The 18,591-nt window shown below is 39.0% G+C and overlaps 1 protein-coding gene across 1 annotated transcript in view; it reads right to left on the reverse strand.

The window, feature by feature from the left end:
* Positions 1-18,591, reverse strand: part of myo15b (myosin XVB) — a 162,103-nt gene that overhangs the window by 101,484 nt on the left and 42,028 nt on the right. The window lies entirely within an intron of this gene.

The following is an 18,591-nucleotide window of genomic DNA, read 5'->3' on the forward strand; positions in this document are numbered from 1 at the left end:
CTAATTTTGGTATGATCCGAGCTCAGGCATTTGGCGACTGAGTACAGCACATGTGAGCGAGGGGGGAGAAGCTGCTGCCTGCGAGTTTGCTGTAGGAGAAGTGCAGACAGGCAAACAGAGGAGAGCTTAAGCGTTTGACCAGGTACCAAAGCAAATCATTTGTACTGTACAAATAATGTAAATATGACGGTGTATCACAAAAGATTAATATCAAACTGATCACTTGACCCATATTACGTTACTTGCTCTTCGAGTGAATCAACAAATGGCGAAATGAAAAGCCAAACAACAACAATGCTGTTTTTTTAGAGAGTCTTAGCATGTGTGTTTATTGAGTTCCTATTGAGTTCCTGTTTCTCTTTATTCTTTATCTTTATTATTGTGTGGATGCTTTAGGCATCCACACTATTGAGTTCCTGTTTCTCTTTCTTCTTTATTATTCCAGTTGCCACTTTTTGTACATTTTTTGGCACTTAACTACTTCCACAATTTTCAGCCGATTTTCACCGTTCAAATTTTAAACTATTCTGCAATGTTCACAAATTATTGGCCTATTCATGTATGATTCAGCTTTTTCATATCTGTTACCATTTTCATCTTATCCCTTTTTAAGTTTTCAGTTGCAAAATTGTGATTTTTCACAAAATTATTGTTATGGTTGCTATGCACTTGGCTTTCAGTGAGCCACTGTAAGTTTCGCAGTCTTCTCTTCATGTCCGAACAACTTCTTGCTACTCGCTCAATTTTCACTCAAGCCACACAAATTATACATCAAAACGTAGGTATTTTTGCTGGCTTTCAGAAAATGGCACTATCATTGTTGTGGGATTTATAGAATTTTGGCAAATCTCCTCAGACCAACACAAAGTCTCAAAAATCCCCATAGAAAGTCAATGGAGAGTTCGTTTAAAATCACCGCTTGATTTCTGTAATGAGAGGCATTTTCGAATCGTCATATCTCCCGAACGAAGCGAAGTTAAGACATGAGGCTTGTGCCAATATATCTTCAGACACTCCTGACGCTCACAATTCAAGAATTTTTTTCTCATCTATTACCATTTGGCCATGAATTGGGTTTGTTTGAGGGTAGGAAATTCGTGCCTTGCTCAGATCTCTTCAGATTTCAAACACTGGAAATGAGGCACTTTTTTCTCTTGTCATATCTTTTTGATGGATTTCAACACAGACCTGAAAATTTCCATGACTGTTCACCAAAGCCTGCTGTCTCTTACGGTGAAAGAATGATATCGATACTCCAAATAGATTTAGAGTTAGAAAGCGTTGTTTGAGGGCAAGTCAAGGCAGTTTTCGCTTTGCCTCTACTCAGTTATGGTGCATTAGAAGTCAAATATCTTCAATAATTCATATTTTAATGATAAATTGTTAACACTGTAAGATTCCCCCATCTCTTCAGAACAAAACGGTGTAAGAATGACTGTTCTAGCCCCTACGGTTAGGAAATTATAGCCATTTGTTTGAGGGGAATCCTGACTATGAAAAATAGACAGCACAAATCGTTTCTCTGTGCTGCGTGTGTGTAAAAACAGGTGCACCTGTTTTGGCGGGAAAAAGTACACAGCCTCTCTGATTGGTGGATTCAAATTTAGCAGCTCCCAGGCTGCTTGACTGACCTAGAAACTTGATTTTCTCTCCCTGTGTGTACATATTTGTGATTGTGTGACTGTTATACTTTTTTTTGCTGATTCTTTTTTCATTTAATAATTACATTTGAGTGACCCTTAGCATGTTCAGGATTTTTTCAGCTGTCCATTTTGCTTTTCCAATTTTTCTATTTAACTTATTACTATTGTGCTAAGTCATAGCATTCCTGCTGCTTTTCAGTATTTGTGCTAAATACAGCATTTCTGCTAAATCATACTATTTCTGCTATTTTATAGGATTTGTACTTAATATAATATTTCTGCTTAATTATAGTATTTCTGCCATTTTATAGTATTTGTGCTAAAACATAGCATTTCTACTAAATGCAGTATTTCTGGGTAATCATTGTATTTCTATATATTTCTGCCAGGTCCCCAGGGAGTCAGTCCTCTGTAAGGACTGTAATATTCAAATTTACATACCAGGACCTGGACGGCTTCCCAGCCAGCCAATCATATCTGAGGCCTGGCACATTCAAATTTGCATATTGGGGCATTCATGGCTTCTAAGACAACCAATCATATCTGAGGCCTGGCACATTCAAATTTGCATATTGTTGCCTTCATGGCTTCCCAGCCAGCCAATCATATCTGAGGCCTGGCACATTCAAATTTGCATATTGGGGCATTCATGGCTTCCCAGCCAGCCAATCATATCTGAGGCCTGGCACATTCAAATTTGCATATTGGGACCTTCATGGCTTCTAAGCCAACCAATCATCTATGTCATATAACTCTAATATTTCATATTTTTATTTTAAATGGTCAACATTTCATGATTCCCCCATGTCTTCTGAACAAAACGGTGTAAGAATGGCCGTTCTAGCCCCTACGGTTAGGAAATTATAGCCATTTGTTTGAGGGGAGTCCTCACTATGGAAAATAGACAGCACAAATCCTGTCTCTCTCTGTGCTGTGTGTGTGTAAGCAGGTGCACCTGTTTTGGCGGGAAAAAGTACACAGCCTCTCTGATTGGTGGATTCAAATTTAGCAGCTCCCAGGCTGCTTGACTGACCTAGAAACTTGATTTTCTCTCCCTGTGTGTGTGTGTGTGTGTGTGTGTGTGTGTGTGTGTGTGTGTGTGTGTGTGTGTGTGTTTGTGTGACAGAGAGAGAGAGAAAGAGAGGGCGAGAGAGAGTTTTTATGGGAGCATCTTATTGTATGATTTAAATTCAATATATTTAGACTGGTTGACTGAATTTGATCCTGTGTGTGTCTCTCTGTACATGTGTGTTTCCGTATGTGTACATATTTGTGACTGTGTGACTGTTATACTTTTTTTTGCTGATTCTTTTTTCATTTAACAATTACATTTGAGTGACCGTTAGCATGTTCAGGATTTTTTCAGCTGTCCATTTTGCTTTTCCAATTTTTCTATTTAACTTATTACTATTGTGCTAAGTCATAGCATTTCTGCTGCTTTTCAGTATTTGTGCTAAATACAGCATTTCTGCTAAATCATACTATTTCTGCTATTTTATAGGATTTGTACTTAATATAATATTTCTGCTTAAGTATAGTATTTCTGCCATTTTATAGTATTTGTGCTAAAACATAATATTTCTACTAAATGCAGTATTTCTGGGTAATCATTGTATTTCTATATATTTCTGCCAGGTCCCCAGGGAGTCAGTCCTCTGTAAGGACTGTAATATTCAAATTTACATATCAGGACCTGGACGGCTTCCCAGCCAGCCAATCATATCTGAGGGCTTGCACATTCAAATTTGCATATTGGGGCATTCATGGCTTCCCAGCCAGCCAATCATATCTGAGGCCTGGCACATTCAAATTTGCATATTGTTGCCTTCATGGCTTCCCAGCCAGCCAATCATATCTGAGGCCTGGCACATTCAAATTTGCATATTGGGGCATTCATGGCTTCCCAGCCAGCCAATCATATCTGAGGCCTGGCACATTCAAATTTGCATATTGGGACCTTCGTGGCTTCTAAGCCAACCAATCATCTATGTCATATATCTCTAATATTTCATATTTTTATTTTAAATGGTCAACATTTCAAGATTCCCCCATGTCTTCTGAACAAAACGGTGTAAGAATGGCCGTTCTAGCCCCTACGGTTAGGAAATTATAGCCATTTGTTTGAGGGGAGTCCTCACTATGGAAAATAGACAGCACAAATCCTGTCTCTCTCTGTGCTGTGTGTGTGTAAGCAGGTGCACCTGTTCTGGCGGGAAAAAGTACACAGCCTCTCTGATTGGGGGATTCAAATTTAGCAGCTCCCAGGCTGCTTGACTGACCTAGAAACTTACTTTTCTCTTTGTGTGTGTGTGTGTGTGTGTGTGTGTGTGTGTGTGTGTGACAGAGAGAGAGAGAAAGAGAGGGCAAGAGAGAGTTTTTATTGGAGCATCTTATTGTATGATTTAAATTCAATATATTTAGACTGGTTGACTGAATTTGATCCTGTGTGTGTCTCTCTGTGCATGTGTGTTTCCATATGTGTACATATTTGTGATTGTGTGACTGTTATACTTTTTTTTGCTGATTCTTTTTTCATTTAACAATTACATTTGAGTGACCCTTAGCATGTTCAGGATTTTTTCAGCTGTCCATTTTGCTTTTCCAATTTTTCTATTTAACTTATTACTATTGTGGTAAGTCATAGCATTTCGGCTGCTTTTCAGTATTTATTTTTATTTCAGTAATCATACTATTTCTACCATTTTATAGGATTTGTACTTAATATAGTATTTCTGCTTAATTATAGTTTTCCTACCAAATCATAGTACAGTTTTACTGCTCTTTATATGGCTTCTAAGACAACCAATCATATCTGAGGGCTTGCACATTCAAATTTGCATATTGTTGGCTTCATGGCTTCCCAGCCAGCCAATCATATCTGAGGCCTGGCACATTCAAATCTGCATATTGGGGCTTTCATGGCTTCTAAGCCAACCAATCATCTATGTCATATATCTTTAATATTTCATATTTGTATTTTAAATGGTCAACATTTCAAGATTCCCCCATGTCTTCTGAACAAAATGGTCTAAGAATGACTGTTTTAGCCCCTACGGTTAGGAATTGATAGCTGTTTGTTTGAGGGGAGTCCTGACTATGAGAAATAGACTGCAAAAATCCTGTCTCTCTCTGTGCTGTAAAAGCCTGCACTTGGTGCACCAGTTTTGGTGGGAAAAAGCACACAGCCTCTCTGATTGGTGGATTCATATTGAGAAGCTCACAGCTGTTTTACTGACCTAGAAACATGCTGTTAACAGCCCCTGTTCACTTGCTGCTGCTGTGTGTGTGTGTGTGTGTGTGTGTGTGTGTGTGTGTGTGTGTGAGAGAGAGAGAGAGAGAGAGAGAGAAAGAGAAAGAAAGACACACACAAAGACCTTTTTTAGGGCAGCATCCCATTGTTGGATAAAAATTTAATATATTCAGACTGGTTGACTGGCATAGACCCTGTGTGTTTGTCTCTCTCTGTACATTTGTGTATCCATATTTGATTTTCTGTGTATTTGGTGATTTGTGTATCCATATTTGATTTTGTGTATCTGTTGGCTGTTCTTATTTTTTTTTCTAAATGTATTTTTATTTTATTTTTTCACAGGTGAACAAAAATTATTTTTGAGCGAACTTAACCATGTTCCTTTTTATTCAGCTTATCATTTTACCTTTCCAATATTTTCACTTAAGTTATTACTATTCTGCTCAATCGTATTATCTGTTCTAAATCATTGTTATTAAGCTATATTGTAGGATTTCTGCTAAATCATAGTATTTCTACTATATTATATTTTTCTTTCTAAATAAAGTATTTCTGCTATAGAATAGTGTTTCTGCTATATTATAATATTTGTGCTAAACTGGAGTATTTTTGCTAAAACATAGTATTTATATAAAATTACAATATTCATAGTATATTACAGTGTCTCTGGTAAATCACAGCATTTCTGCTATGTTTTACTGTTTTTCTAAATCATAGTATTTCTGTAATGTTTAAGAATGTTTGGCTAAATATATTCTTTCTGTTATCTTATACGATTTCTCCTAAATTCTTGTATTTTTGAGAAGTTATCATGTTTCTGGTAAGTTACAATATTTCTGCTAAGTTCTGCTTTGCTATTGTATTTCTGCCAAGTATTATACTTCCTCTAAGATATTACAGTTCTGCTAAGTTACTACATTTTAGCAAAGTTCCTTTGCTTCTGCAAAGTTTTTACAATTTCTGTAACTTTTCAGCTTTTTCAGCTAGTTTCAGCAGACAGCTTCCGCTTTAAAGCATCCACACTGCATTTTCGCAGGAAATGCAAATTTTTCTAGTTTTTCTAGTTGCTCCGTTTTTTGCCGATCAACTACTCCCTCAGTTTTCAGCCGATTTTCACCGTTCAAACTCTAATCTGTTCTGCTATTTCTGCTTTCGACTGCTATGGCTTTTGGTGTTTATTACTATTATACTTTTTAAAATATTACACTTTTTTCCTTTAGTTTGTCCCATTGAAATGAATGGAAAACTTCCACAATTCTGCTAAAACTTGCTTGTTTTTGAAACATAACTACGGGAGGCATTTTCAAATCGCCATATCTCCTTAACAAAGCAAAGTTAGTACATGAGGCTTGTGCCAATATATCTTCAGACACTGCTGACACTCACAGTGGAAGCAGTTTTTGTGTGGATGCCCTCAAAGGGCTTCCACACTATTGAGTTCCTGTTTCTCTTTATTCTTTATCTTTATCTTTATCTTTATACTTTATTCTTCTAGTTGCTCCGTATTTCGCCGATTAACTACTCCCTCAGTTTTCAGCCGATTTTCTCAGTTCAAACTCTAAACTGTTCTGCTCTTTCTGCTAACGACTGCTATGACTTTTGGTGTTTATTACTATTATACTTTTTAAAATATTACACTTTTTTCCCTTTTTTTTGTCCCATTGAAATGAATGGAAATCTTCAGAAATTCTGCTAAAACTTGCTTGTTTTTGAAACTTAACTACTTCCTCATACTTTCACCTAGAAACTCCATTCAAACTTTAAAATGTTCTCAGATTATTGGGCTATTCCTGTATGATTCAGCTTTTTCAGATCTTCTACCGTTTTAATTTTATACCACCTTAAGTTTTCAGTTGCAAAATTGTGATTTTTCAGAAAATACATGTGTTGCTATGGTTGCTATGCAATTAACTCAGAGTGGACAGTGGAAATTTCTGGATTTTCTCTTCTTGTCTGAACAACTTCTTGCTACTCGCTCAATTTCCACTCAACCCCCACAAATTATACATCAAAACGTAGGTATTTTTGCTGGCTTTCAGAAATTGTTACTGTCATCATTGTGGGAATTACAGAATTTTGGCAAATCTCCTCAGAGCAACACAAAGTCTGTAAAGTCTCCTTAGAGAGTCAATGGAGAGTTTGTTCAAAATCAGCACTGGATTTCTCTAATGACAAGCATTTTCAAATCGTCATATCTCCTTAATGAAACAAAGTTGAGACATGACGCTTGTGCCAATATATCTTCAGACACCCCTTATGCTCACAATTCAAGAATTTTTTTCTCACCTATTACCGTTTGGCCATGAATTACATTTGTTTGAGGGTAGGAAATTCGTGCCTTGCTCAGATCTCTTCAGATTTCAAACTCTGGAAATGAGGCACTTTTTTCTCTCGTCAGATCTTTTTGATGGATTTCAACAGAGACCTGAAAATTCCCATGACTGTTCACCAAAGCCTGCTGTTTCTTACGGTGAAAGAATAATTTTGATGCTCCATATAGATTTAGAGTTACAAAACGTTGTTTGAGGGCAAGTCAAGGCAGTTTTGCTTCACCTCTACTCAGTTACAGTGTATTACAAGTCATATATCTTCAATAATTTATATTCTATCGCTGAATTAAGAAGACCTGCAGATTCCCCCATCTCTTCTGAACAAAACAGTGTCAGAATGACCGTTCTAGCCCCTACGGTTAGGAAATTATGGCCATTTGTTCTAGGGGAATCCTGAATGTGAGAAATACACTGCAGAAAACTTATACCTCTCTGTGTGTCTGTGTGTGTAAGGGCTGATTACAGCAGGTGCAGCCAATTTAGCTGACCTAGATATACCAAGCCCAGACTCTTAACAGCCACTGCTCCCTTTAGGCTCTGTGTATGTGTATGTTTGTGTGTCTGTATCAATATTTCTCCCATGTTAAAGTATTACTCCTCCATAATAGTATTTCTGTTGAATCAAAGTGGAGCAGTTTTAACAGTCATCTTACTGTTGAGCCATAAATTACGTTTGTTTGAGGGGTGGAAATCTGTCCTCCTCTCACTTTTCAAATTCTGAAAATGAAGCCGTTTCTTCTCTCGTCATATCTCCGCGACTGAGGTACAAAGAGCAATGAAAATCGCAGTCAAAGTACACCAAAGTCCGCTGATTCACCCAGTAGAAGAATGATGCTTCTATTCCACCTAGTTTTTGAGTTACACGACGTTCTGTAACTCCAAAAATCGGCGTTCTACGCCTCTCACCGCGATCTAAATCTGACAGTTCATCTGCCTGTTTTCCAAGCCACTATTCTGTTTCCCAGTGGCGCAGTTGGTAATGACGCCGGTCGGCAGCCTAAAGATCACGAGTTCAACTCCACCTTGGTCAACATTTTTTTCCCCCCCTACAAATTAATACACTATCACAGACAAGTAAGTCATATTGTTCATTTATTACAATTCTGCAAAGTTTTATGATTTTAGCAGCTTTTCTAATATGGACCTCAGATTCTTGTTAACACTCCATACTGTTCCCTTTAGGCTCTGTGTATCTGTGTGTGTCTGTATCAATATTTCTCCCATGTTAAAGTATTACTCCTCCATAATAGTATTTGTGCTATATCAAAGTACTTCTACTACATCTTAGTACTTCTGCTCAATCATAGTATTTCTGCTAAATCATAGTATTTTTGCCATATCATGGTATTTGTGCCAAAACATTGTATTTGTACAAAGTCATAATATTTCTTCTAAATCATATTATTTCAATCAAATCTCAGGAGTTGTGCTAAAACACAGTATTATTACCAAATCATAGTATTTGTACCCAAACATATCTGTTCAACTTATTTAACTCTTCTCAACAGTCCAACACCTATCACAGACCTGTAATTTATATTGCTAATTTTTTCACTACAAATGAGTAGTACAAAAACATACTATGTCTGCAACATCACAGTATATGTGTTATGTTATAGTATTACTACTAAATCACAGTATTTCTACCAATTCAAGGAGGCTGACTGTTACTAAGTGCATCAGTGTACATAGGTCATCTGTTGTGTTGGAGTGCCCTCTTGTGGCGCCTTTTGGGTAGTGCCTTAGTAAACGTGAACACTGCAAAGAAGTGGTATCAGACTGGTTTGTAGTGGAGGAATTTGTTGCCAGTTTCTTTCATCTTTATTCCGTATTCATGTTGTAATGTAGTACCTTTTGTGGCACAAATACCACAATATGGCAGAAATACTATGTTTTGGCACAAATACTTTGATTTGGTATATTTTAGCTTCTTCACCCCTTTTCAGCAAAATTTTCATTTTTTTCACCCCTTTTCAGCACAAATTCCAGCTTTTTTGGCTGTTTTCAGAAAAAAGAACTCTTTTCAGCAGAAACTCTGCTGATTCATCTCTTTTCAGCGCAAGTTTCTGCTTCTTTGCCTCTTTTCTGCAGAAATTCTGCTGATTCACCTCTTTTCTGCAAAATTTTCATCCTTTTCGCCTCTTATCAGCACAATTCTCAACAGATTTTGCTAATTTCAGCAGAATTGTCAGTCTGTCCACCTCTTCTTTGTGAGAATGAGTTTGGGTCTGTGAAATGAGTAGCTTCTTTGAGTCCACGAGGGCCAGGTTCAAATCCTGCTCAGGGTGACGTTTTTTTTTTTTTCACCACCATACAACTTTTTGCAACTTTTCATCTTTTTCAGCTTTTCAGCAGACAGCTTCAGCGTTAAGGCATCCACACAGCATTTTCGCAGGAAATGCAAATTTTCTAGTTACAATTATCTTACCGTTGAGCAATGAATTACGTTTGTTTGAGGGGTGGAAATCTGTCCTCCTCTCAGTTTTCAAACTCCGAAAATGAAGCCGTTTCTTCTCTCGTCATATCTCCGCGACAGAGGTTTTTTGAGTTACACGACGTTTTGTAACTCCAAAAAACGGCGCTTTTCGCCTCTCACCGTGATCTATTTTCTGACTGCCCAAGTCTCTGTCTTTCAGCCCCCCGCCCCCTTTCCACGTGGCGCAATCAGTAATGACACGGCTCTGCAGCTCAAAGGTTGTGGGATTGAATCCCACCTTGTTCAACTTTTTTTTTTTTCACTACAAATTTATACACTATCACAGACCTGTAATTTATTTTGCTAATTTATTACACTTCTGCAAAGTTTTATGATTTTAGCAGCTTTTCTAATATGGACCTCAGATTCTTGTTAACGCTCCATGGCAGAAATACATACAAGTACACAGCCTGATGAAGCAGATAGAGGCAGTACCTCTGATTGGTGAATTTGAGCAGAACCAGGTTGTTCTGCCTCTTTTCAGCAGAAATTCTGCTGATTCACCTCTTTTCTGCAAAATTTTCAGCCTTGTGAAGCTCGCACACAAGAATTTCACTCTCATGTACTGTACCAGTGTACCTGCACATGTGACGTGACAATAAAAGTGATTTGATTTTGATTTGATTTTGATTTATCAGCACAATTCTCAGCAGCTTCTGCTCATTTCAGCAGAATTGTCAGTCTGTCCACCTCTTCTTTATGAAAATGAGTTTGGGTTAGTGAGATGAGTAGCTGCCTTGAGTCCAGGAGGGTCAGGTTTGAATCCTGCTCAGGGTGACTTTTTTTTTCCACCACCATACAACTTTTTGCAACTTTTCATCTTTTTCAGCTTTTCAGCAGACAGCTTCAGCGTTAAGGCATCCACACAGCATTTTCGCAGGAAATGCAAATTTTCTAGTTTCAGTTGTTACCCTCCACGGCTAAACAAAGCACTCTAAATCGGTTTCAGTTATGTACTGATGAACACAACAATGGAGATAAGGGGCTTCTTTCAAAGAAAAACCTCAGGCAAATGTTATTTTATATATTATGCTTTGTATGTTGTTCAATATATTTCTATGCAAAACGAGGAATTTCAATACACAGCAGTATATTCACAGTTGAAACTAGATATTTACATACACTTTATGGAAAACATAAAAACATTTTTTTACTGTTAAACATCAATTTAGAGGAAACTTGTTTCGTTTTAGATAAATAAATATTGAAATATCTTTTAAATTAGTTAAATGTCAGAATAAAGAGAGAGAGAGCTGTCTCTTTTTTATCACCCCAGTATATATACACTAAGTTTATTGTGTCTTTAATTAATAAGAAAACTCCAGACGATTCCATTCTGAGCTTAAGAAGCTTCTGATTGGTTAGTAGAGTCCATGTGAGTAAATTGGTGGCACAGCTGTGGATGCATATAACACTAGATTTACTATCCTGCGCAAATTTGCGTAACTTCCCTAAACCCAACACCCCCTAGAATTACTGGCTTTTTTATTTTCTGGTGCAAGTCCCGAGGTGTTAAGCACCCCTGCTGAGATTTTCACAGGTCGTCAGCTTGTTTCTCCTCCAGCTTTTGTTGTGCAAACCACCCATTGTCCTTGAGGCCTGGCACATTTGCATTTGCCCACTCAGAGTTGCTCAGATCCAAGGCAGGCCAAACCTCTGTGTTACAACTTTCAGAAATGCCTGGTAGAAATGCTTCAACTTACTCATGAGATTTTGACCACATTTTTTGCGGAAGTCACAACTATACTGAATGCACGACCGTTGTTGCCAGCTGCAAGAAATGCTTGGTAGGGAACAGCTGTTCCCTACCAAGGTTCGTTTAAAAGTTTGAAACACTTTGAAATAAAACAGACTTGTGTACCCATATATTGTGAATGTCTGTCTTTTGTATGTAGGTTGTAAGACAGAGGTTTGGCCTGCCTTGGATCTAAGTAAACAAATGCCAATGTTGCACAAACACACACACACACACACACACACACACACACACACACACACACACACACAGCAAATCTGCATTTATTTGTCCCACAAGTGGAAAATCTGCATTGTCATTGCAAAAAAGTGGACAGAGCACAGTATAGAAAGTGCACTATACAAACAATCTGGAAACATAAATATGGACACGTGTATTCAAAAATATTGGTGTATGTATACACACACACACATATCTATCTATCTATCTATCTACGTGTGTGTGTGTGTGTGTGTGTGTGTGTGTGTGTGTGTGTGTGTATATATAGACATACACACACTGTGTGTGTGTGTGTGTGTATGTCTATATATACACACACACACACACACACACACACACACACACATATATATATGATATAGATGTGTCTGTGTGTATAACTAGACTTTATGCATATTATATAACGTGTGGCTATATAAATATATGTACAACTCTATGTATATATGTTTATGGCCAGGCATCCAATGTAGTGACAAGGATTGACAAGATCTAATATTGCATATGAGAAATATTGCACATAGAAACTACCATGGTGTATAGTACGCTGCAGGTAAGGAAGGAAAGTAGCCTTGCAGGGAAGGAAAGAATGGTCCAAGTCAGGCCAAACGACGGCACTGTGTGGGTTGAGGAGGACATTGGAATGCCCAGTGCAGAAGCAAATCGTTCGTGCTTCACTGCGCAAGCTGGACCCACAGAGTCTGCTAAGGTTTGTCACTGGCATATTAGATATGATATTTATATAAACCCATTTAGAGTGAGGTTCATGTAAATTTACCACTTTCTATTTGTTTATCTTCCGACAGCGTAAAGTTACAAGTGTGCTCCAAAGCTTCCTTTGCCTGTTAGACGTGGGAATGCTGCAGACCATCAGAGAGTGCACGGTACATCAAGCCCGCATAACAGAGCCGGACTGGAATTTGGCAGTTCATGAACTTATGGCATCCATTTCAATCCTGTTTGTAAGAGCAATCATGTGTCCTGTTGGTGCCATTGTGGATTGCTGGTCAGAAAGTTTTCTGGTGCCACTAATCAAAGAGACAATGCCCCGAGATAGATTCATTTCAATTATGCAACACCTTCGATTTGATGACAGGGACACGCGGGCAGAACGGGTGAAAACAGACAAATTTGCAGCGATCTCTGACATCTGGACACGCTTCAACGAGAACTGTGCTAAGAGTTTCACTCCAGGGGAACACATGACCATAGATGAACAGCTGTTCCCTACCAAGGTTCGTTGTCCATTCACCCAGTATATTGCAACCAAGCCAGACAAATTTGGGATCAAGTTCTGGATGGCCACGGATTTGGACACCAAATATGTCTGCAGTGCATCTCCTTACTTGGGAAAAGACCCCAGTCGTCAGAAGGGAGAGAGGCTGGCAGAGAACGTGGTCGTGAAACTGATGGAGCCGTTTTTGGATGATGGAAGAAATGTCACAACGGACAATTTCTTTACTTCACTGTCACTGTCGCACAGACTGCTGCAGCGCAAAACAACATTACTGGGCACGGTGAATAAAGTCCGGCGTGAACTTCCTCAACTTGCAAAAGATACTGCAAAGCGAGAGGTATTCTCCACTTCAGTGCTTAGAAGTGGCAGTGTGTCCTTGACAATTTATGCACCTAAAAAAAACAAGACTGTGTGTGTTCTAAGTTCCATGCACCAAGACGTGACGATCGGTGACGGCAGAAAGAGGAAACCCAACACGATCACAGACTACAACCACATGAAGGTATGTGAATGTGTGTACAATTTTACACCAGTGCTACAATGTTTTCTGATGTGTGCTATATAGGCCTATAGAAAAAACATATACTCATGACTCTCTCGCTCTGCTTTTACAGTGTGGTGTAGACGTGTTGGACCAAATGGCACGGATGTATTCTGTAAGATCAGCAACACGCAGGTGGCCAGTAGCGGTTTTCTACAATATGCTGGACCTGGCGGCAGTGAATGCCTACATTTTGTACAAGGCATGTACAGGGTGGACAGGCAAAAGAAAATTGTTTCTGCGTCTTCTAGCTCAGCAACTTCGTAGCCGATTCATGCAGCACAAGGAAATCTTAGCACAGAGGCAGGCTGCTGCAGCTGCTGTGCCAGGGACTGTAAAGACAACGCAGTGCCAGGTGCAAGAGAGCTGCAACAGGAATCGCAGCAGATTTACCTGTGCAACATGTCAGAAATTCACCTGTGCCAAATGCAGGGATGATGGACACTGGGTCTGCAAACGCTGTAAAGTTTGAAACACTTTGAAATAAAACAGACTTGTGTACCCATATATTGTGAATGTCTGTCTTTTGTATGTAGGTTGTAACACAGAGGTTTGGCCTGCCTTGGATCTGAGTAAACAAATGCCAATGTTGCGCGCACACACACACACACACACACAGCAAATCTGCATTTATTTGTCCCACAAGTGGAAAATCTGCATTGTCATTGCAAAAAAGTGGACAGAGCACGGTATAGAAAGTGCACTATACAAACATTTTATATATATATATATATATATATATATATATATATATATATATATATATATGTATGTATATATGTATATACATATATATATATATATATATATATATATATATATATATATATATATATATATATATATATATATATATATATATATGTGTGTGTGTGTGTGTGTATAACTAGACTTTATGCATATTATATAAGGTGTGGCTATATAAATATATGTACAACTCTGTGTATATATGTTTATGGACAGGCATGCAGGCAGGTAAGGAAGGAAAGTAGCCTTGCAGGGAAGGAAAAACTTGAATCTCTCATGGTTAGGGGTTGGGGGAGGGTGTGTTTGCACAACAAAAGCAGGAGAACAATGGAGCTGAAGACCTGTGAAAATCTCAGCGGGGTGCCAAGAGGTGTTAAGGTCGGGGGGAATTTACGCAAATTTGCGCAGGCCAGTAAATCTAGTAGTAGGGACTTGCACCAGGGAAAAAAGGCTCAGTAATTCTAGTGATAAGGCACCCCCAAAACACAGAGCCTGTTTCTTTGACATGGGAAAATCAAGAGATGTCAACCAAAACACCAGGAAAAGAATTGTGGACCTCCATAAGTGTGGCTCAATTTTGAATACAATTTGGGTCCATTTGCAATTAAGAAATACAGACAGTTTCTCTCTTTACTCTTAAATTTAACAAATATGGTTTTTATATTTATATTTTATCAATAAAAAAAAACAGTCTGATTTGATGTTTTACAATTAAAAAAGTGTTTGTGGTTTTATCTGAAGAGTTTATGGTTGGTCTGGTTTCAACTGTATATTTGATGATGTTGGTGTTTGGCTTGATTGTCAGCACAAAGAGGAAGAGAGAGAAACAGAGAGGGAGATGGAGAATGAGGACAGAACAGAGATGGAACAAGAGCCAGGTGAGACACACATGTTAGTCAAATGGTTGTTTGCCAAAACTCATCAGAACATGTATCTAGTACCTAGTGTAGCTTTTTAGGTTTGTTATTTTTCAAATTCTATATTTATTAAGTTATGCAGGCTTTTTTTCACAACAAGGCTAAATAGTTATGTAAACCTTTCTGAATCTAAATAGTGTACTTTGGTAGAATTAAAAAATAAGTGTAGTGCAGGTCTATGATGATTTTTTAGTGTTTTGATTCTGGTTCTGTTTTGGTTAAGTCCTAAGTAGTCCTGATTTTGAACTGTTGTAGTCCTGTTTTAATACCGGATCAGTTCTGGATCTGGCTGAATTGGGGTTTGTTCTGCCTCGCTGCTTAATTAAAAAACTAGTTTAAGGTGTCCTGCATATGTGATATATATTTTTTCCTATATTAAGTTATTCTTTTTTGAACAAAACTCAAAACACAGCCTAATAAATCTTTCAGTCCTTTCAACCCTCCCCCCATCCCACATGCATACTATCCTTTAGGGCTAGGCCCCGGGTGTATAAAATCTTTGGCTCCGCCTCTGCTGAGCGACACAGAGTTTCAGCTCCCTCCAAAGATTTTTCATTGGATTTAGGCCTGGAGACTGGCTAGGCCACTCCAGAACCTTGATATCCTTCTTACAGGATAACCACTCCTTGGTTATCCTAGCTGTGTGCTTTGGGTCATTGTCAGTTGGAAGACCCAGCCACGACCCATCTTCAATGCTCTGACCGACAGAAGGAGGTTGTTGCTCAAAATCTCACAATACATGGCCCCATTCATCCTCTCCTTAATACAGTGCAGTCACCCTGTCCCCTTCACAGAAAAGCACCCCCAAAGGATGATGTCATCCTTCTTTTTCCTCCAAACACAGCGAGTGAAGTTGAGACCAAAAAGTTCTATTTTGGTCTCATCTGACCACATGACTTTCTCCCAGAAGGGGCCTGGACATGTGATGACTTGAGAGGGGAACCTTTCATGCAAAGCATGACTTGAGACCATAGTCGTGTCCAAATTCATGGGCTGCATCCTCCTGAGGACCCGGCCTTCGTGGTCTACGTGGGCCAGGTCCTCAGAAGGTCGGGTAGGCCTGAAGTAAACGGCTGTGAGATTGGACAGTCTAGCCTTCAGATTAGCGTCACCGCTGTCTCGGTGGAGTTTAATAAACTCGGCCGTCTGCTCCTTGCTATCTAAAATATAACAGGGAACTGGTGCAAATTCTCAACCATCTCACACTTCTGTTCAATCAGTTTTCTGTTTGACGTTTATTCAGCTGTGTGAAAACCACCCAGGGGATTAATAAAGTTTTATTTTATCTAATCTAATCTAATAACTTTAATCTCAGCCAAACCGATTTACTCACAGACAAATAAAACACTGAAAAAAGCCAAACAATAACATTTTTAGGTTATCTAAGTGACTTATATATTATGTTTAACGTGAGTAGCGAAAGACCGCGAAGAGCTGAAAATGATGTGCCGGGAGTTTGCTGTTCTCGGCAGCTCCAGTGACCCTAAAGCTCCTGGCTAGCTATCGAGCTGGTGGGTAGCAGATGTCTCCGAAAATGTCGGAACACTTTTGCAAATGTGTGATATCTTGGTGAACCGAGCAGATATTTGAAGTTTACACAGCTACATTCTCGCCTGAAAATATGTTAAAACTTTATTTTGTGACCCAGAAAGAGTAATAAGAGTAATATTAAAAACTTAGTAGCAGCCGCCATTGTTGAAAACTGGAATTGGCTGGGCCGTGCTATGAATTCTGGGATATGGTGGGCCACGAAGGACACACCCGATCCATCCTTCAAATTCGGGGAAAAGGAGGAGACATTTGTCGGCTGCATTCGGAGGAGTCTACGAATTTGGACAGCTTTCGTCGCGTCGCTGTGACGTAATCGGCCTACAAAAGTGGCCTCAGGACGATGCAGCCCATGAATTTGGACACCCCCATGACAGCGTAGTGTTCTACCGACACTGACCTTTGACACCTTGGTCCCAGCTCTCTTCATGTCATTGACCAGCTCCTCCAGTGCAGTTCTGGGCTGATTCCTCACCTTTCTTATCATCAGTGATACCCCAAAAGGTGAGATCTTCCATGGAGCCCCAGTCCGAGGGAGACTGACAGTCGTCTTTAGCTTCTTCCATTTTCTAACAATTGCACCAACAGTTGATATATTTTCACCAAGCTGCTTGGCAATTGCCACGTAGCCCTTTGCAGCCTTGTGGAGGTCCATAATTTTGTCTCTGATGTCTAATGACAGCTCTTTGGTCTTGCCCATCGTAGTAGTTGGAGTCTGACTGACTGTTGGGTGGACAGGTGTCTTTAAAGAGCTCAGACAGTGGCTACTAATTTAGATTAATAAGTGGAGTAGGAGTGGACTTTTGAAAGACATATTAACAGGTCTTTGAGACCCAGAATTCTTGCTGATTGTCAGGTTGTAAAGTACTTATGTGCAGCAGTGCAATACAAATAAATTCTTTAAAAATCAAACAATGAATTCTTGAATTTTTTTTAAATGCTGTCTCTCACGATGGGAATGCACCTACAATGTGAATTTCAGATCCCTCCATGATTTCTAAGTGGGAGAACTTGCAAAATCACAGGGTGTTCAAATACTTATGTTCCTCACTGTAAACCTCTAATTCAGACACAGACCATTTGTAAAAACAGTACAAGTGTGGACCGTAGAAGCCACCACAGCCCTACAGGACTGTTCTGACAACACGGTTTTGGGTATATTTGCAGAAGGATCAGACTTGGAGGGCCACACATCTGCCGTGCTCTCATATAACTTTTGTACTGAGAGTGTAACAACAACAAAGACTGTTAAAGTGTTCCCAAACCAGAAGCCATGTCTCAACAGCGAGGTGTGATCTCTATTAAGAGCATGTGACAATGCCTTCAAATCAGGAGACCAACAAGCCTACAAAGAGGCACGCCAATCTCTGCTAAAGAGCTGAAAAAAGCCAAGCGCAAATGCAAACAGCATATCGAGGAACATTTCTGTCATGGAACGGACACATTATAGTTGTTTAGAAGTGTTACTACCACCTAGTGGTAACTAAGCAGAATGTCTTTTTTGTAGAGGAAGTGGTCTACAGGAAGTAGTGTGCTCTTCTGCTGCTGCAGTGAAAAAATTTGATGGCAATCTCTGCAATCCTGGTGTTAAAGTCCACAATATCGGCTTCATCCGTAAGTTCCTATACATTTAATGTGTATTAGTAACTATTTTGGGTTAAATCATACGGAGGCAGGTAGATTCTTGTATTTTTTCAGCAGATGCTTCATTTGTGGTCATGTATCTTTCATTAGAGCAATGTTATTCTCCAGTGTAATGGAAAATGTCTTCATTGTGTATTTTGTATTCCTGTTCTTTGTACAGTTTTATATAAAAAAAAAAGAGAGAGAGAGAGAGAATTTATTTTCATCATTAAATCCTGCCAAACACAACAAGCGGCCTGTTTCTTGGAGGATGAAGTGCTGGGAATAAAGAATGTTAAGTAGCCAC

This window comes from Pelmatolapia mariae, linkage group LG8, assembly GCF_036321145.2.
Source record: "Pelmatolapia mariae isolate MD_Pm_ZW linkage group LG8, Pm_UMD_F_2, whole genome shotgun sequence".
Taxonomy (NCBI): domain Eukaryota; kingdom Metazoa; phylum Chordata; class Actinopteri; order Cichliformes; family Cichlidae; genus Pelmatolapia; species Pelmatolapia mariae.